Source organism: Nasonia vitripennis (genome assembly GCF_009193385.2).
Source record: "Nasonia vitripennis strain AsymCx chromosome PSR unlocalized genomic scaffold, Nvit_psr_1.1 chrPSR_random0002, whole genome shotgun sequence".
Classification (NCBI taxonomy): Eukaryota; Metazoa; Arthropoda; class Insecta; order Hymenoptera; family Pteromalidae; genus Nasonia; species Nasonia vitripennis.
In genome coordinates this window covers 195,016-217,119 of record NW_022279661.1, presented here as the reverse complement: position 1 = coordinate 217,119, position 22,104 = coordinate 195,016, and the positions used below count along the sequence as shown (strand labels likewise).

Here is a 22,104-nt window from a genome sequence, read left to right as displayed (position 1 = left end):
CGTATTTTTTTTATCGGCTAATTTTCACTTTTAAGGGGTTGTGACGTCGTGTGATTTATTACATAAATGTATTCAAAACCTAAAAAGAATATAAACGTTGAAATTCAAACTCTCCCAAGAAGAATGCATTACACGCACCGAACAGTTTCGACACGCGGCCGAATGCAGGCCACTGACGAATCAGCATATCAGCAATTTGGCCGAATGCAGGCCACTGACGAATCCGCACATCAGCAATTCGTGACGTCTTACGCGAGCGCTACTTTTTATGTATACAATTACCGAAATTTTAAGTTTTAAAAAGCCTTGCATGTACCCAATTAAGCAGTTCGTATACAGACACGGGCTCCGTACGCGTCGTCCGACAATAGACGATATATCAGTGAAAACATAGTTACAGTGAATATAATTCGTGTATCGAACGTTTTATAATCATTCTCTTATACCCAGCACGACCTCAAGTCTACATCTTGGCAATTGAACTCAAGGGTAAGTTCTTTCATTTAATTGACTAACAGTGAGAGTGTTAGGCGCGAACTAATACCGTTTACAGCCTTGCCACTACACTTATCATTACGTCCGTGACTATTTATTTAAGAGTAGTCAGGACGTAACAATTGGTTCCGATACAAAATTAATAAAAAGTAAAATAATAGTGAATAAAACGAAACATTAATAATAGTGCGAAATTTTCACCTTAAATATAAAAATATTGAAAAAATTCTCGCGTAAACCGAGGCAATATCGTAGCGAGAATATAACCGCATTGAATAAATTAAAATCGTAATAAATAGACGTAAAGTAATTTTGAGTAAAAATAATGTTACAAGAAATACCAAGCATAGCTCGGGTGACACAGATAAAGATAAGAAAACCAGTTTTAATTGAGTAATGAAAATTTCAAATGAGCAATAAAGCAACCACGGACGATAAAACTCCGGAGAACGCAAGAATTACTAGAAAACAAGTCCAACAAAATCCGAATTTGAAAAACCTATTATCAAGTCCACTCGAAATACACGCATTCAGGAAGAGTTCAAAACTACAATGCTCGCCCGTAAAACATCAAGAAGCGGCAAAAGAAGAAGTAAAAATCAAAAATACAGGAGCTGTACCAAAAGTGTTAGCACCTAAACAGAGTAAAACTGAAGGAAAATTTACGGAACAATTCAATACATACGCAGACGAAAATACGCAAACAAACCTTGGCGATCAACAAGAACCCTTAAAAACAAGCGCTAAACAGGAAGAGAATTTAACAACTTTAACAGCGTTTCAAACAAATGAGTCAATTTTAGACAGAACGTTTGACTTTGGAAAAGAAGAGCGGTATTCGGACATAGGAGGATTTTGCGCAGAACAAAGCCTAGTAGTAGGAACGGAGAAAGATCCACATTTTAAAACAACTAGGTACAACATCTACCCGACAAATTCTTGGACAAACACAAGTCAGGACGGAATAACTGAAATTAATTTTGGCGGTAGTAATAACAAAATAGCAAGTAATAAACTCAATAATCAAGAAGAGCTGACTGTCACAAACGAACTAGAGAAGAACGAAGGAAACCAAAACCAAGGAAGGGACAACAGCACAACAATGACCCCACCAGTAGCAGAGGGAGTAAGACCAATCAAATTAAATTTGAAGGATGTCGCGAGCTACGTGCCAGAATACGATGGGAAAAATATGACAGCAACGGACTATATAAAAAAATTAAAACAAGTCAGAAGCCTCATAGACCCAATAGACGAAGGAAACTTGACGAACCTCCTAAAAGTAAGAATGTCAGGAGAAGCAGAAGAAGCACTAAGCAGCAACGAAATAAAAACCATAGATGATTTAATAAACGGAGTAAGAATACTATATCCGATTGACGACGACATCCATGAGCTGTACGCGAAAATGGCCAGAATATTTCAAGGAGAAACAGAAACGGTAGTACAATATTCAAACAGACTAAGGAAAATAGTATTAAAAATAAAGGAATTAAAAAGGCTACAAGGAACTGTGGACGCAGAACTTAAAAGATTCGAGGAGGAATTGGATGTAGAAGCAGCAAGAAAATATAAAAAAGGACTTAAACCAGAAATTAAATAGGAATTAGGTCAAGAAAGCACCGTAGAAAATATTTCGAGAGTGGCAATAGAAATTGAAAGCGATATAAAGAAAAAGAAAGACATAAACAGAGGCATTGTGAATAATGTGTATGAAGACTACGGAGGAGGAGTAGAGCAAACACGGAAAGTACTGACATGCCAAATATGCAGAGATTCATAGTCAATGAATGTAAAAAACTAAAAGCCCTAGAGAGCGGAGGGAAACATAAGCAAGTAAACTGTAGCTACTGCAATGAAACAGGGCACACAATCGATGATTGTAAAAAAATTAAAAGTCTTGAAAGACAACAAGAGAAATTCTGCTCGATATGCAAAAGTAATAACCATACAGCGGAGAGATGCTTCAGAATTACGAACAACCAGGGAAACTACAGTGCTCTTCCAGGAGGGAGCGCCTAGGAAGGGAAAATGAGAATAAAGCGTTCCCACTACAAGTAACAGAAAAAACAAATCAAGATACAACGTTAGAAAGGAAGAATCTAGAAACCACTGAAAACAAAGCCGACACAATATTACAAACTTACGTACTAAAACTCGAGAATTCATTGCAATACATAGAGGTAGAAGATCAACACTCTAGTAAAATAAATAGGCTACTAGTGGACAGTGGAGCACAATTAAATATTATTAAGAAACAAAATATATCAATGAATCATATAAATAACGACGAACAAATTTTAATATCTGGAATAACGGAAAACGCCATACGTACCCTTGGATCTATAAAGTTACCAATAAACGGAATATATTTCGACTTTCATGTAGCTCCAAAGACATTTGCCATTCCGTATGACGGAATCATAGGAATAAAAGTCTTATTACAGCAAAAATTAAGACTGGACAAAGGTTACTTGGAAATAAACCGTAAGAAAATCGAACTGAAATCTACAACGCAGATAAACACAATAAATACTAGTACAACAGCAGAGGAATGCAGTATGAAAGAAAAGACTCAAGAAATAGAGACACAAGAGATAACTGTACAACAAGATTTAGGAAGAGTATTGGAAATCGTCGGAGAAATTCAGGACAGCATAAATAAAGGTATTTCAGAGTATGAGAGTAACACAGAACGCACAGTTGACTCGCCAGATTTCGTAAAAGAAAACTCGGACGAAGCACAATTGAGCAGCTGGAATCAACGAAGACTTACAGAGTTCATTCATGATTCAAAGGTGCATATGCAGCAATTTATAGGAAACATTAATGAAACTCTCGAAAGTATAGAAAAAGAAGAAACTGAAGAATACTGCATACAAAATTTTCCGACATTCATACAAATACTTAAAGAAAACGTAGATTTTGAAAGTGATGAAAAATATTTACGCCATACAAATGAAATAAATTTCGTCACGTTCGACATAGAAGATATGCCTGATACTTTTACCGGAATTCCAGGATTGCCAAAAGCGGAAGAAATTTTGCACTGTGGTTCCATATATTTAACGCCAGAAAGCGAAAACAAAGCAGAAGAAATCACAAAATGAAGTAGAAGTGAGAGAAACAAACTATTGATGAATACAATAAATTTAAATCATTTATCGGGAAGAAAAAGGAAATTTATTGAAGATCTAATCCTATTAAACGAAGACATATTTTAACCGACGAAGCGCCAGTTTACGTAAAACAATTTCCGTTACCCTATACTTTAAAACAAATAGCTATTAGTGAAACAAAAAACAAAAAAACTAATCAGAAATGAATTAATTAGATTGTCAACTGGAGCATTTAATGCTCCGGCATGGGTTGTGCCAAAAAAAGGTCTAACAAAAGACGGGAAAAAGAAATGGAGGTTAGTTATTGATTACCGAAAACTAAATGCCAAAACAATACCAGATCCTTATCTTCTACCAAATATAACAGAGATATTCGACTCTATGGGGAAAAGCAGGTATTTTACAACGATTGATATGGGGTTTCCATCAAATAAAAATCAAAGAGTCGGATATACCCAAAACAGCATTTAGCATACACCCATTGGGACGGTTTGAATTCGAAGTACTTCCATTTGGACTAATTAATTCACCAAGAGTATTTCAAAGAATACTAACTAAAGTACTAGGAGATTTATTGGAGAAAGAATTCTGTTAGGTTTATATTGATGACATAATTATAGTATCAAATACAGTAGAAGAACACAACGAAAGATTTAACCTAGTAGCACAAAAACTAAGAGAAGCGGGACTTAAATTAGAAACAAGTAAATGCAATTTTTTCCAGAAAGAGGTAGAGTTTTTAGGCCACATTATTAGTGAGCGAGGAATGAAAACAGATCCAAAGAAAATTGAAGCCATAACAAAATTTCCAATTCCACGAAATGTTAAAAATGTTCGAGAATTTTTAGGGTTAGCAGGCTACTACAGAAGATTCATACAAAATTTTACAGAAATAGCTAAACCGATTATACAGATATTACAAAAACAAGTAAAATTTGAATGGAAGAAAGAACAACAGCAAGCATTTGAACGATTAAAGGAAGCTTTATGTACGGCACCGGTACTACAGTTTCCAGATATGTCAAAACCATTTATTATAACAACAGATGCATCTAATTATGCACTTGGATGTGTATTATCACAAGGAGAGATCGGAGAGGACAGACCTATTGCATTTGCGTCAAGAGTATTGAAAGCAGCAGAGAAGAATTATCATACTTATGAGCGTGAAGCCCTTGCAATCACGTTTGCAGTAAAAACATTTCGAAATTCTATTTACGGCAACAAATTCAAAATAATTACTGACCATAAGCCTTTATTATCGCCACTGGGACGCGGCGCGCGCGCGTGAGCGGGAACAAAGAGAGCGGCCGTTACCGCGTGGCGCCGTTAGCCGCTAGGGCTTCGGTGGTGTAAGAGTGTAGGGAATAAAGAAGTGATTGACAACGAAAAGAAGTGCGTGATTATTTGCGAGTACCTCCCATCCTCACTCGGCCCAACGTGCGCTCCCACGCGCGTGGCGATCGCGGGACCTCCCCGCGGAAAGAATAAATCTAGCTCGGTAGAGTTGGTGTTGCGCAGCCAGTTAGCAGTGGGAGCTGGTAGCTGGCAACTTCGTCGCAATATTAACTTAAGTTTACATTTATAAAAATATATACTTTATAACCATAGGAAAGGAAGAGAAGAAAACTTACACAGACACGGACATATTTTCGATAACCATCCCCTTGGAGGTATCGGAGAAGGCAAGTGTTCTCTCTTAGCCTTCTTAGCAGCTCGTATGTACTGCCAATCCTGAAACTGAATTGATATATTTAGCAACAGCTAATTAAATAGCAATAATATTTTTAAAATAAATTATAAAAAAAATATATACTTACGCATACGGGCGCATATCGCTTTGGTGGAAAGCCGTACATTTTTACTATGCGAATTGTAAAAATAAACTGTACTCACCGGTCGTTATTACTTACCTTTTATAAGCAAAATCCGTCTACTAAACACTTTTGTAACGTTGACCTAATCGAGAGTCAATGAAGTTCAATTCTTCAGTACTAAGCATTCTTAGCAGAGAGTTTGAATTTAAATTATAACGTTACAATTTTCATTGCAATTAATTCTCATTAATTGCAATGTTTTGGGCCCCGAGGTATCACGTCGTGTGATTTATTACATAAATTCATTCAAAACCTAAAAAGAATATAAATGTTGAAATTCAAACTCTCCCAAAAAGAATGCATTACACGCACCGACCAGTTTCGACACACGGCCGAATGCAAGCCACTGATGAATCAGCATATCAGCAATTTGGCCGAATGCAGGCCACTGACAAATCAGCACATCAGCAATTCGTGACGTCTTACGCGAGCGCTACTTTTTATGCATACAATTTCCGAAATTTTAAGTTTGTAAATACTACAAAAATTGCATTGCGAACGACGATTTTAAAAAGCCTTGCACGTACTCAATTAAGCAGTTCGTATACAGACACGGGCTCCGTACGCGTCGTCCGACAATAGACGATATATCAGTGAAACAGTTTATCGTTATAATATTCAAATACCTAAGTTTTAGTCTCACTAATCGTGAATAATATTGTAATCCAGTTTGATATATACATATACATATCGTTAAATAAACTACATAATTACAGTGAATATAATTCGTGTGTAGAACGTTTTATAATCATTCTCTTATACCCAGCACGATCTCAAGTCTACATCTTGGCAATTGAACTCAAAGGTAAGTTCCTTCATTTAATTGACTAACAGTGAGAGTGTTAGGCGCGAACTAATACCGTTTACAGCCTTGCCACTACACTAATCATTACGTCCGTGACTATTTATTTAAGAGTAGTCAGGACGTAACAGGGTAAAAACCTCCCTTAAAGTTAACCCCCAAAAATCGTTTTTTTTAAATATCTCGGCTTAAAATTAAAATTTTTCAATGAAACAAATTGGAGGTTATTTCTTACAAAAAGAGCAAGTATTTCATGGTGATTTGAAGAGTAAGGGTAGCATCCCCTATTTTTTAGGGGTTGAAAACATATATTTTTTGGCATAATTTTATAATAAAAACGTTTAAACCGACTAAAAAAAATTGGAAAAAATGTTTAAACATCCTTAATAACAAAATTTAGTTGACGTCTTTCGGTGTTTTCATAAATATTACCCCTAAGGGGGTAAACCACCCCTAACACAAAATAACTGTAAATATGTAATTCGATACATAATATTTCGTAGAAAGTTTGTATATAGAGGTTTTCGAGGTTGCTGATTACAAATCTGATATCAGATTTTGAAAATTCAAAATGGCGGAACCAATGTGGTAGACGAAAATGTCGAAATAAAATTTTAACTTTCATAAAAACTTGTTTACAAATGTGTGATCTTTGTAGCCTGTACATGTGAACTAAAGAGTCTTAAACCCTAAACCCCTAAAGAACAAATAGGCTAAATGGTTGTGCTTTTTAACCAAACCACCTCAAATTCCTAAATTTGTAAACAAGAAAATTCTGTGTGTGAAGCAGTTTTATAATTTCCGTAGAAATTGTTATCAGAATGTTATTGAAATTCCTTTATTGTAAATTCAACTTATAATGTATTTTTGTTTATAATATTAGAGTATAATAATAATGTACAATCTTTTATCTTTTGTCATTGTGCATTTTTTGTATTGAGCATAAAATATATTATTTTACGATGTTTTTACAATAATGGTAGTCCTCATAAAAGTGTTTAAAGCACAATGCTTTTTTGCACCAACCACATCGTACAATTGCAATGTTTGTGCACCCTTCTATTTCACAATGTGTTGCACAAGACTTTCCAAAACTGAAATCTATAGGATTATCAAATTTATCTGGTTTTTCATTGACGTAACCGCTTTTATACCAGGAATATTTAAACAAATCTTATATCTCGATGAAGACAGTTGGTTGTGAACCAATGATTGAAGTTTAATTATATTATTTCTCACATGTAAATTCATATCATGATCCATTAACATTACATTATCAGAAAATGTTCGGACAAAGTTTTTCCAAATACGGAATCCATAGACATCAAGTGGTTGTATTTTTCCTGTGGTTCCAGTTGAAATTTTTTTTATGTTAATATTTTTATTTTGTGGCATTGTTTCTTCTATAACTTTGTCACAATGACCACTCCAAGAATCAAGTAATAGTATTGAGTGATGGCCTACATAGGGGTAAAATATTTTTTCCAACCAGATTTTGAAGTGATCTGCAATTAAACGCATTACTAATTAACTGATCAACGATATTACAATGTAAAAATTGTTATTAGTTCCCTTACTTGTTGTTACAATTTTCCAGATTTGGATGCTTTTCTGGTCTAAATATGTTTTGTTCTACAATAGGGCCAAACTTGCCACTTGGTTCCTTTAAAACAAGAAATAGCGGTGACAACAGTTGTCCAGTAGCTGATATTAGTGGCTGTATAGTATAACTATGCGTTGTTGCTGAAATTGACAGTACCAGACATTGCACTTGCTTTTCTCCTTCTACTGCTAATGTTCTTCCAGAATGCATTTCTAGCTGAAATCCGCTCTGATCTGAATTATACAAATTTTCGAGTCCAATCCTTGGTATACACATACATTTTTTTTTCGATATTTCCGTCCGCCATATTGGTTCCGCCACTTTGAATTTTCAAAATCTGATAACAGATTTGTAATCAGCGACCTCGAAAACCTCTATATACAAACTTTCTACGAAATATTAGTATCGAATTACATATTTACAGTTATTTTGTGTTAGGGGTGGTTTACCCCCTTAGGGGTAATATTTATGAAAACACCGAAAGACGTCAACTAAATTTCGTTATTAAGGATGTTTAAACATTTTTTCCAATTTTTTTTTAGTTGGTTTAAACATTTTTATTATAAAATTATGCCAAAAAATATGTTTTCAACCCCTAAAAAATAGAGGATGCTACCCTTAAGTAAATAGGCTATAGGCATACCAAAACATACTAAAACACCCCCTCTCCTCTCAGAGTGTTTTGGTACCCGATGGAAGAGTAGGGATCCCCTCTCTCTCGCCAAGATACTAAAACACCCTCTCTCCTCTCAGAGTGTTTTAGTACCCGATGAGAGAGTGGGGATAATTTTCCTCTCTCTCTATTATGTTTTGGAATGCCTATAACGTTCTCTACTTTTTAAAATTTTTTTTTATTTTTTATTTTATTTTAGAGTTTATGCTGATAGAACAATTTTATGAGTTTGACGTTGTGCAATGCACAGGTGTTACGTCCGAAACCGATGCTCGGCGCACTATAAAATATTCCTCCGTTTTGAGTCAGCTTCCGCTGAACTCGGGATGGAGACGTTCCTTGATTTTATTCTGATTAACGCGTATTTCAACTAAACTTTATATCCCATCCCTCACAAACGAACAAGTTTGATTGAAGTGTAGGTCAAAAGGCCTCCGACATGCGAAGTCCAGTCAACCCTCCAGTCAATCACACAAGTTCACCCTAAATTTTGTATATGAGCGGCAGCGTTCAAAAACCTACTCACATACAATTTTCCACCCTTGTAAATTATAATTTCATTTATTAATATTTTACTTACCTTTTTTGTTGTTGAAGTAAAATCAAAGTTTACTAGATATTAAACTTCTTCCTTCTTGTATAGTTTGTAGAATTTATTGTTATTTAAATATACTCAAAAATTTAATTTTTAAACTTTACTTTATTTAATTTGAAATACTAAATTTGTTTGAAAAACTTAAAGTTAATTTGCAAAAAAAGGAAATCATGCTTTAGCCACCACGGCTTAAAACGTACAACAACTTAAAATGAAATACAGGAGTAGCCACCTCGACTGGTCTCCTCGCAGTAACTGAGCTTTTCTCCGCACGCTTTTCCTCGCTTCACCCTCGCGTCGCGTCGATTTCCCTTTCCTCCCCGATTTTTCCAACAGGCCCATCCCTTTGGGTCTGTGTCAGCGCCCTCTATATCGGTCATCGACCTATAGCGTCGCTTTCTTCCGCTTGGCTCCCGCCTCTTCCGGTCCTCTTCCGCACCCTTTGTCCCTCCCACACTACTCTTAGCCTTGCCGATTTTTCGTTAGATGGCCCTCTCTGTACCGTTTTCAATTTTTCTACGCGTTACTTATAATATGTTTGTAGAATTTATATTTTGTAATAATAGTGTCATTATAATATTCCGCTTGCTATTTTTAACTAGTTTTGTATAACATTCATTTTTTTAATTGAAATCAAATCGTAAAATCTGCACGGATAAATAATCATTTTACGCCGTGGTCGCCAACTTTTTATCTAACATAATAAATCTATGTAACTATTAAACTAAAAACTAATCATAAAATTTGTACGAGTATTATTTTAAATTTTACTCCGCGAACACGTGCTCTTACTCTTGAACTAAATAAAATATGCACAGCTGTAGCTTAGTATTTTCAGCTGTCCATACTTTACATGAATTTAAATCTTCTACATTATTTAATATAAATATTCTACTTCAAAAATAAAAATTGTTATCCAACGGCTTCGTGTTCTACGGTGTAACATAAGCATAGTAAACAAAATTTCTCCAGACATTTTTTTGAAAATGCGCGCAGCTGCGCACACTTTATTTTATTTAATATTTTTTTTTTGTTTTTAAAATTAGGCTATGACGTAACACAGGTCGTCTTATAGCTTGGATTATGATTTGTGCATACTGTGACGCACTTAAAAGATGGTTTTGACGGATAGCCATACTGTTCAATATTGTGAACAGGAAATTTGAATCGTTCAAGCCATTTCTGTTTTAATGCACCGATTACAAAAATTTTTGATGCATCATGTAAAGCGTCACGAAGCAAGTTTCCGATTTGAGAGTAGTCATGTCCATCCGTTTTCCACCTGATGCCATGATAATTATGTTTGAGCCATTTGTTTTCCCTTTGCATTTTGTCTGAGAGTTTTTTCCATGAGAAGGGATTTTTGAATGTTAGAACAATAGGATCTGCACTATTTTCCTCGAGAGGTATGATTGCTAATTCCTTTAGAATATAATCTTCTTCGGCTTGCTTGAAACCAGTCATGTCTACTGCATATTCCATTTTCCGGTGCAGCCTAGACGAGCTTCTTGACATTTCCACTGATAGGATTGTACTGAACGATGCGATCGTGTAAGATTAGGCAGTATGCTGAAGTGTGAGCAGGAAAATCTTTTTTAGCCTCAAACTCCAGACGTACATCGACAGGAGCGCTCTTGAGAGATTCGTTTTGTCGTGAACAGTCAATAACTATGAGTGGTTCATTCTTGATGAACACAGCCTTTGCCAGCAACGGCTGCGGATCTCTTCCATAGTATGATTTTTGAAAATTAGCATACATATCATAGAGAATTGCATACTGATTGTTATATATGTCGAGATTCATATTGTTGTATGGATAATATTGTGAATTTAAGAAAAGTTTCACATTACTTATCTCACAATGATCAAATCTACTGGCATTTGCAGTTCTTGTAGCTTTTCTCTTTGTTTGTAGTCCGAGAATTACAAAACGAGGTTTCTCCAATTGATTTCAAGTTTTCACTGTCCAGACGTGTTTATTCGTGCTTGGAAGCAGCAGCATCAACAGCAGCAGCAACAACAGCATCAACATCAGCAGCAGCAGCAGCAACAACAACAACAACAGCAGCAGCACCTACAGCAGCAGCAGCAACAAAACAATAGCAGCAGCACCTACAGCAGCAGCAGCAACAAAACAATAGCAGCAGCACCTACAGCAGCAGCAGCAACAAAACAATAGCAGCAGCACCTACAGCAGCAGCAGCAACAAAACAACAGCAGCAGCAGTAACAATAACAACAGCCGCAGCAACAACAGCAGCAGCAACAACAACAGCAACAGTAACAACAACAGCAGCAGCATCAACAACAGCAGCAGCATCAACAACAGCAGCAGCAGCAGCAGCAACAATAGCAGAAACAACAGCAGCAGCCACAACAACAGGAACAGGTTCAACAAAGAAATGTTCCGCGAATTATCGACATGGAAATTGTAATCGACCCTATCGATGTATCAAAATTTAAAAGAAACCAAAAAAAAGTAAAGTAATGTAAAAAATGTATTATTTCTTTTTTTTGTGATGTATGAAAATAGAATAAGGTATAAATAAATAAAAATAATATCGTATACATTATTCTTCCTTTCTGTTTAATCCACTTTGTTCAACGTTATTTCATTGAAAAAAAAAATAATGACATTTCTTTTAATAATATCATAATAATTATTATTCTTTTATAAAAATGATTATTTATTGATAATATAGATTCCTCTTTCTTAAAAAAAAAAGAAAAAATCAGTGAATGGCTTTGATAATGAAAGCGATTGTAAAAAAAATTTAAATGATTGTCGAATAAATTTGCCTGATTGTAAGAATAATATTCTCAAATTCGAAGTTTACAGTAAGAGTGAAAAGGTTCCTTTTGTTATTTATGCGGATTTTGAATGTTTATTGAAACCTACTGAGAATGAGAATGCTTTCCAACTGCACGAACTGCATACAGCATAGGATACTTCATAAAATGCAGTTTTGATGATAGCTTATCTGGCTATAGATCATACAGCTGCAGCATGGTTTTTTTTTCTACCTTCATCATTGGAAAAGCTTGCATCATATCCGTAAAATGTGCCAATAGCAGTAAAGGAATTTCGATCAGATGGACTTACAGATGAAAAGATAGATCTCCTTTGACGAAAAGGTGTATTTCCATATGATTTTGTAAATGGATTAGATAAGTTGACGACTACAAAATTGCCAGAAAAGAATGATTTTTATAATAAGCTAACAGATTCTCATATTGCTGAAGAAGACTATAAGCATGCTGTCCAAGTTTGGAATAAGTTCAATATTAGTACGTTGGGAGAATATTCAGATATTTATCTGAAAACCGATGTGTTGGAGTGAAGCTCCTTGGAGATGAAGGGGATAACGTAAAAGCACAAAAACACTTCTCTTTGATTTAACTTAATTTTATTCAGCAAAGGCACACAGTAAAGATCAGCGGGAGCTGTTGCTGTCTCGAAGGCGAACGGTCAAGTGATAGCGCGCGGTAGCACGCGCGCTCACAGCAAGTGTAATAGTAGCGCCGTAGAGCAAGAGGTGGCGCTACTATGATGTCTGTGGGCCACGGCTGATCATAGCAGCACGAAGTCTCGCCAACACTCCCTCCCTTCGGGACGCTTAATTTTAATACTTCTGATATGTGTATTTCCTCATCTGAATTATTTATACGTTCACTCGTCTGAATTATTCCTTTCGTGGTTTTCTGTATCTGAAACATAATTTAAAATTCTTATTCATCTGATATATGAAAATTCTGAGTTTAAGATTAAGTGTGAATTTCCGAGTTCAAAATTTTATCTCTGAGGTATTTATGAGTTTCATTGGGTAGAGGTTTCGTCATTATGTCTGCGATATTTTCTGTGGTAGATATCCACTTGACTTTAATTTTTCCTTCTGATACACATTGTTTTATATAATCTCCATGCGTGTTTGCCATATGACTTTTGCTTCCTGTCTTTTCTCTATCTTGCAACCTTTTCTGAATTGTTTCTAGGTCCTCATCAAAGTTTTTCAACTTGTGATTTCCTTCTATCTGAGTGCAATCCCTTGCAGATTTATTGTCGCACCATAGAGTGACGGGATACAGAGTTTTTCCCGTAATATCTCTGATAGCTTTGTCTAAAGAAATTATTTCTTGACAAGCATTGCTCATGGCTAAGTACTCAGCTTGGCATGTAGACAGTGAGACATAGGTTTGTTTATAGCTTCTCCACATAATAGTGTCTCCATAAAGTTTGATTATATATCCTCCAGTTGAGGATGAGTCTTCACAATCTCTAAAACTGGCATCTGTCATTGCTTGCATGCTGTCTTCTTTTGCTCTGAATGTTAAGCCTATTTCTGATGTTCCTCTGAGATATCTAAAGATTCTTTTTACGTCTTTCCAGTCACTTTCAGTTGGTGACAGTTGTCTTCTGGATAAGAAGTTCACTGCGAATGCAATGTCAGGTCTAGTGGCACCCGCTAAGTAGAGTAAGCTTCCAATTGCTTCTCTGTAAGGTGCTTGAGTTGTCGCTTGGATTTCTTCTGACATTTTGAGTTCTCTATTCCGGACTTGTCTAGTAACCCGTCTAAACACTTCTCTATATACTGTGATTGAGATAGGCTTAGAGTCTTCTGGTTTCTGTCTCTTGTAATTTTCATTCCTAAAAATACTTTAGGTTCTCCTAAGTCTTTCATCTGAAAGGTAGAGCATAGCTTTTCTTTTATTTCTTTTAGTTTCTTCTGATTGTTGCCTGCTAGTATGATGTCGTCTACATACAGCAATAACATTACCATCTGATTTTGCAGTCTCCATGTGAATAAGCATGGTTCATTTATGTCCTTTTCCAGTCCAAGTTCCAAAGCTACTTCTGAAAAACGCTTGTTCCAACGTTTGGGACTTATTCTCAGACCGTATAAGGATTTTTGGAGTTTGCATACTTTTCTTCCTTTAATGTTTGGGTCGACTTCAAGACCGTCTGGTATCTCCATAAATATGCCGTCGTCTAGCGTTAGATTTGTATCGCAGACTTCTTTCTGGTTTGATGAACTTCTTTCTTCTCTATTTTGTTCTTGCTTTTTCTCCCTCCCAATCTCAGCAGGACTCATCTGAGGAGTTTCTGAATCACTATTTACTTCCGATTCAGTTTGATTTTCAAAATCCATAATGTCTGCTTGAGATTGTTGCAAGAACTCGTCTACTGACACTATGTTAGCCGTGCATGAATATTTATCGTAGATTTCTTGTTGTTCATCTGACTGATCTTGCTTTACTACGCTTAAAGATATTATCCAATTTGGCTTTTCATAAGTTCCCGTCAGATACTCTTCGTTTGAATTTTTATCATATATTTTAAGTATTTCATTATCCAAATAAATACTCAAACCTACGTCTGCAAAGCGTCTGAGAGAAATCAGATTGTCTGAAATGTTTTCAGCCGCAATTACGTTTGTCAAAATTATTTTGTTGTTTTCATCTGATTTTGATTTTACAATTAAATCTCCTTTACCATCTATAGAAATGTTTGCTGACTTATTTTTGTTTGCGCTTCTGATATATTCGCCTGAGCTTTTTCTGAAATTACTTAAAATTATTCTTTTATTTACTATATGCTCTGTTGCACCAGAGTCCGCAATAAGTACTAGTTTAGTAGGTGTTGTATTAGATATATGTGTATTGTTACCTGCTAGCATCGCTTTGAATTTTTCTCCTTGCTTCTGGTTCCTTCCTGGTGTTTGTATATTTACGTTTCTTTTCGAAACACCTCTTTTATTGTTTCCCCTGCCTCTGATATTATTGTTATACCCACCCCTGCCTCTATTTCCTCTACCTCTACCTCTGAAGTTGTTGTTTTGTTTATATTGTGTGTTTGTGTTGTTGAATGTATAAGATTTTACATACCCATCTTTGGGATTGTCTTTGTTTGGACACCCGTCTCCTTTATGATTTGCTACTGCTTGGCAGTAGAAGCAGTACCACGCGTTGTACTCCTTGAGAGGACACATGGCCGCTTTATGTCTCACCTTGTTGCATCTGAAGCACTTCTCTACGGTGGTCGTTTGATATGCCCCAATCTTAGACTTTCCATCGTCTGAAGGTTTAACATCTGAATTGCGTCTGTCTGATTCAAGCTGTAGTATAAAAGTTTTCATTTCATCGATTGTCATTTCCGATTTAGTGGATTTTAGTGTAACCATGTTAGTTGATCGGATTTCTTTATAATTACTCGATATGGCTTTTAGAAATGCCGCTCTTTTCTCTTCTTCCGTCAGAGGTGCTTTTGTTTCGCAAGTCTCAAATTCTCTGATGATCGAGTCAAATCGATCACAAAATTCGTTTACTGATTCCTTATTAGACATTTTCAAGCGATACAATTTCTTTCTAACAGAAGAATATAGTTATATTTGATTCGGCTCGTCTGAAGTCTTTGATTTTATTGATTATTTCTTTTGGGTCTTTCATTTGCAAAATCTTAGAATGATAGTATGTGTCTACTCTGCTGATTATTATTTCTCTAGCTAATTCTTTTCTTTTATTCACTTCGTCTTCTGTTTCAAGAACTTCTGAGCGTAGGGACTCATCGATTACGTCTAAAAGTTCGTTTGATTTAAATTCGGTGTGTAGGTTGTCTAGCCAGATGTTAATTGGGATCTGTTTTGTTAATTTGAAATTTCTTTTAATTATCGTTTTTGAGTTATTCCCGGAAGTGTTTAACGAGCGTCTGATTTCTTTGCATGTTTTACTTAATTCTCCTATCACGGTTACTTCTTCAGTGAGTTGTGATAGTCTGTGTCTGTGTTGTGTGTTTGTTTCATTTACATCGTTTAGTGTAGAGTTTGCAGGGTGATTATTTACCTCTGAAGTAAGTTTTCTCAGCTGCGTTGAGATACCTTCAACTGTCTTCTCCAATTTCTCAGTTGTGTTGTACAACATATTGATGTTGGTGGTCTGTGCGTTGATGCATTCAGCTTGTTTGCCCAGGCGCTCGAGTAGTTGAACAAACTTTCCCTCCAGATCTTCCATTCTGTTTTTCATCTGATCCATCTCTTCTCTTCTGTTGTTCTCGTTGTTAATATTTGGAGGTGTACCCGGAGGGGTATAGTTTTCTGAGGGTTCTTCTATATCTGTGTTATAAACAATTATTCTAAATTAGCATTCACTCTGATCTTTTATAAAACAATAAATTTATAGGCCTATCATCTGACTCTGAGATAAATGTTTATATTCTGGCTTTAGAAAACTCTTTTATAGATGTTTAAATTTTATATATAGTTATATATCTATATACCTTGATTCTTGTTCTGTTGGTCTTCTGCCTGATTTTGATTATTTTCTGAAATTCCCTCGTCTTGGGTTATATCGTCAGAAAGACTCCAGTCAGACATCTTACTTCTGAATTTATTTTTCTTCGGAAATGGAAAATTGAATGCTTCCTCTTAAGATTTTGAATGATTTTTGCTAAGTTAGACCGCACTGCAAGTCACAACAAAGCTCGAAAATCAAACACTAGTTACGCGCTTCCCAGACGCCTCACACGTGCTCCCTCCCAGTCTAAGTAAACGAACACAATTTACTTAATAATTCGCGAGGGGGCGATCGCACACGCGTGAGTTGCCCAGGAAAAAAAAACGAACAAGTGTAATTATTATTTATTTTTGTTTAAAGAAATCCAAATTCACTGCACCGCCGTTTCATTGAAATTTCTATCAAGGTGTGCTTTCTAAATTTTCTCTCAATATCCATTTGCACATCTCAAATTGATATATTAAATCTGAATAGCAAAAAAACTTTGTGTGATATAACACGAGAGTCGACATACGTAACGAGAAACAGACTGCACAACATGAGAGAACGAGAAGAGAGAAAAAAAAACTGCTTCTGAGAAAGTTTTACCGTGAGCGTCTTGTTTGTTTTGATTCTGAGAGAGAGAGAGAGAGAGAGAGAGAGAGAGAGAGAGAGAGAGATAGTATCCCGCGCGCTCGACTCTGACAGCGCCGCGCGTTGTCGCACGCTTCTCTCCGATTCTCGGAATCGGCCCGTGCAGGCTTACGCTGGCTAGCGCTCGCGCGTTTTCTTTTCGTGCGCTTTTGTTACTCTCTGTGATTTTAGATTATTATTACTCTCTCCTCTGACTATTTAGACTCCGCACTGTCTTATTCTACTTTATATACGCAACACTAAATTTTAATGTCGATGCGGTAACACAATACACTCCCGAAACCGGGTAAAGAAAAGATTTTTCTAACTCTGAATAGCACCGTACAAAAACTGTACTTACATTGTCTTCTGAACTCTTACTCTTTGCCTTTGAAGGGGATAACGTAAAAGCACAAAAACACTTCTCTTTGATTTAACTGAATTTTATTCTGAATTAGCCGTCGTGAACGAGAAGGTTGGGCTTGATTGACCCTGGCTCGTTGTGGTTGCTGGAATCGTTTCATCGACTGCACTCGTATCTTTTGATTTCATTGGGGAGTGCGTGAGTGTCATTTTCGGCTTCCTAGCGTCTCTCACACACATCTTGCGCTGTGGTTAAGAAAGGGAGGTTGAAAGATTTGCTTGCCCGATCTGAGGGTAAAGCCTAATTCACGATTGCTCATGTGCGTGAGATGCAGTACCTAACCTGATCTTGCGTTCGGAACAGACGTACAAAATTATTACAATGATTGCAGTGTACTCGCAGGTACAAACGGCTGCAAGGCAATGTCTGTCCGACTCGCGCACTGAGCTACCTAGTGGTTGATTGCAGGTAGTAAGAGAAGAGAAAAACATTTTCTACCTTAAACGATTGGTCGGCCTTGGGTTGAAGACGAGCGGAGACGTGTGAGTCTCGCTAGACTTCCCTGTTATGTCGCTCGCGAGGAACTCAGTCCGGGAGACGACAACTACGAGAGATAGTTGTCGCGATTCCCAGCACGTTCGCTGGTTGCCGAGGGTGCTGTGACTGAAGCTCGGTGCGTTGCCCTGGAAGCCTGTGAGGTACCACTTGCGAGGAGCGCCGTCCGGAAGTGGTAACCGTTGACCTGGGTGCAAACGCTGATCGTCGAGCGAGAAAAGAGAGTGAAGCGCATGAAAGAGAAATTCGAGAGGATTATCAAGGTTGCTAATGCGTCTCACCTCGTATTTCACAAATTAATAAAAAGAGAGAAATTAATAAAAAAGAAAAAAGTAAGAGTAAAGAGAAAAAAAAAACTTTCAGACTGAGTCGCGATCTCGACAACGCAACGTATGCGTGATGATTCGTAGAATCTTTGTTGCTCGCGTGAGCTGTTCTGAGAATTTCAAAATTCGCCAAAGCAAGATGGCGGCCTAACGGTCGAGATTCGTGCGCGCACTTATTTGTTACCTTAGAGCGAAAAATGGCGATTCCCGCGTGAATCGCCGCGCAAAACGACGTGAAGAATTCGTCGACGCTGCTGAGGAGAAGTGCTGAATTGACGAGGAAGCGCCGTTGACCGAAGTGATGATGATGACAAGGCGCCGGTGTCGGTGGCTTCACGCAAAATCCTTGTGATGAAGTGCCGACAATCACTGCGATGCTGATGAAAGGCGCCGGTGTCGGTGGCTTCGCGCAAAAAGAATCCCTCGGCGAGGGCTTCCTCGTTGCACGACGTTGGAAGTCGCAAAAAAAGATGAGTGCCGGCGTGCCAGCACGCGCACAAGTCCGTTGTGCCCGTTGAGTTGCGATGAGACTCTACACGCCGGCATGCCTGCGCGCGTAGTGTTCGAAAATGGCTGCGCGTTCCTGGAACTTGTTGCTCCTGCCGCTCTCGCCACGTCAAAACGTATGTCGAGGCAGTCGGGTTGTCCGACTGAAAATTCGCGTGTGCACCGGCGTGCCAGCGTCATATATATATATATATATATGACGCTGGCACGCCGGTGCACACGCGAATTTTATATTATATATATATAATATATATATATATATATATAATATATATATATATATATATAATATATATATATATATATATATATATATATATATATATATATATATATATATATATATATATATATATATATATATATATATATATATTATATATAATATATATATATATATATATATATATATATATATATATATATTATAACGGTGTGATTGCTCACCCGTTATAATAGTTATATATGTAAGGGAGAAATTATATCCGCTCGAAGCGGGCTTCTTGTAGGCTGCACGAAGCTTAACCCGGTAGACAGTATTTGCCGTGTAAAAGCCGTCCTTGGAGACGATGGCCCGCGGAGAGCGTCGTGGGTCTGCTACGCGGCTTCAATAACGATAGAACGCGGGTTGAGTCGCACAAGCACGTCAGGGAAAAGGTAGAGTCAGGCGCAAATAAAAGAGAACAAAGAGTAAAGAGCAAAACAAAGTATATTAACCGATAGTTGACAGTGTTGCAGCGTAAGCGAGAGAGAGACAGAGCGAAGCATCGATAGCAATGAGAGAGAAGCAATATACGGAACTAGTACTTACAATCACACTTGCTGCTATTCGGTTGCAAATATGCCTCGTGACCTCCTCGGGACTATAGGCATCCGTCAATAAACAAAGGCGGCGGCGGTATCATCAGCACGCTACGCAGCAATAGGCAAAAGATGCACGTACGGGAATCTTCTATGATACCGGTCACGAGGAAGGCACGATATACGCATGCACGCAAGATACACAAAAGGAAACTGTCGATAATCGAAACAAAGAATCGCGGTGAAAGTGAAGACGTCTGATAGGTATGACGGGCGACTGCTAATTGCCGCGTGGCGCTCTCTCGCGCGTTCTCTCACACACATGTTTTTGTTGGCCCTTCGGCCCGCTAGGAAGCGCGACACACACATACATGCTCGCGCTGCTCTCTATGCCATGCTCTCGCCGCGGCTCTCTCACTTACCTGCTGTGTAGCTGTAAATAGCGAGAGTGAAAATAGTAATATATATGATGTATTACAAATAAGTGGTGAGGAGAGGGACACAACGAGAGTACGAACGTCAACTCGTTATATCCCCCACCCCCAGACGGTGGTAGCAAGAAGGTACCAGCTCGAGAATATTGTTCTCTCTCGAACAAGTAATATGGTTCAGAATTGAAAAATAAGTGAATTTATTATAGAAAAGTACAAAAAAATATCAATGCCAAGGCTCTCTCTTTCTTACAATAATGGTAATTATGTATTTAAATGAAAGGGGGCGTCAGTGCCTAATAGAGAAAGGGAAGAAGGAAAAAAAGGAAACGCTTGTAGGTTAACAAAATAAACTGAAATGATTATTGACTTGGCGTTTCGAAGCATATAAAAAAAAAATTGTGAACTGGAGCTCTTCAGTACTCGTACTTCTTGAATTTGCCGCTGATGAACCTTGGATGCAAGAAGTAGTTGGGGCAGTTCTTGGTTCTGGATACCCCCGTGAGACAGCAGACGTCGCAGTGTCTGCGATACCTCAAGTCTATGCGTGGCCCAGCCATCTTGTCGCAGGGTACTACAGCGTCCTTGTATTGTAGGGCAACCGGGCCAGGGCCTCTAGGGCCTAGTGGTTCCTGCACGTATGGCTTCTGCGTCCTGTCTTTCTCTAACTGATTTAGCTCTGCTCGGATGCTTTCCAGCTCCTGTAGCTTCTTTAGCTGCTCCTTTTGGAGTGCGATGCATCGAGCTTTCCTTTCTTGGTCAGCCCTCCACTGCTCTTCTGTTTTCCGCAGGTGATAGCGGAGGTCCAGCACGTCTCGGACTTTTTCATAGAAGTCCTGCGGAACTATTGCCTCCGCCTGGACGTCTTGGCGTTTAGCGAAGGCGTATAATTTTTCATACGCCTCGCCCTCCTGACGATAAGCCTCTTGGCGCCTTCGCCTGTATAACCTGGCGTCTGCCTCCAAGATACTCCATTCTTCCTTTATGGAGCTTGCAGACGCTGGGGCGGCTGGTTCCGCTTTCGGCGTTGGCTCCGAGGTGCTACGAGGCGGGGTTGATGGGCCTGGTGGGGCCGACGATGCTTCAATAGCTGGCAAGATCGCGGCCGCTTCTGTAGGCTGGCTCATTGGAGTTATTCCCAGTGAGCGTAGGAATCCAGTGAGCAGCTGGGTCTCTGATGACAGCTTAGGTGAAATAGTATCCATCTGTCCCTGGATCAGCTGCCGGATGATCTCGCTCATCCGTTGAAGTAACTCCTCTGGCACTTCGATCACCACCTTGGATCGGCAACTTAGTGCATCCATGATCCTGTAGGGGTTAGAGGGAGTCATAAGTAATTGCTGGGCATTAATTAATATGCATAGTGGAAAGCAAAGGAAAAAGTATGGGAAAGTCGGAGTAAAGCGTAAACTGTCGATAATCGAAACAAAGAATCGCGGTGAAAGTGAAGACGTCTGATAGGTATGACAGGCGACTGCTAATTGCCGCGCGGCGCTCTCTCGCGCGTTCTCTCACACACATGTTTTTGTTGGCCCTTCGGCCCGCTAGGAAGCGCGACACACACATACATGCTCGCGCTGCTCTCTATGCCATGCTCTCGCCGCGGCTCTCTCACTTACCTGCTGTGTAGCTGTAAATAGCGAGAGTGACAATAGTAATATATATGATGTATTACAAATAAGTGGTGAGGAGAGGGACGTTGACGAGGGAGTTGACGTTCGTACTCTCGTGTGTATATATATATATATATATATATATATATATAAGCTGAAACGGAGATATATATATATATATATATATATATATATATTCTCCGTTTCAGCGCGCTACAGTATTCAAATTCTTATATTTCTTTTCAGTATATATTGCGACAGTATCGCAAGAATTTGAATACTGTAGCGCGCTGAAACGGAGAAACGCGCGGTCCGTGGAACGCGAGTTTGACTTGGACAAATTTATACGCTGTAAAGTTGGCGCTCAGCACGACTAAATATTTCAACGGTCTGAACTTGCAGATTAGCACCCAGTGAAATACTCTCGATTCTCAACGATGACTGA

The 22,104-nt window shown here is 38.1% G+C and overlaps 1 protein-coding gene across 1 annotated transcript in view; it reads left to right on the top strand.

The window, feature by feature from the left end:
* The window catches only part of LOC116417962, a 229,226-nt gene that overhangs the window by 24,705 nt on the left and 182,417 nt on the right, over positions 1-22,104 (top strand). The gene's annotated exons all lie outside the window — the stretch shown is intronic.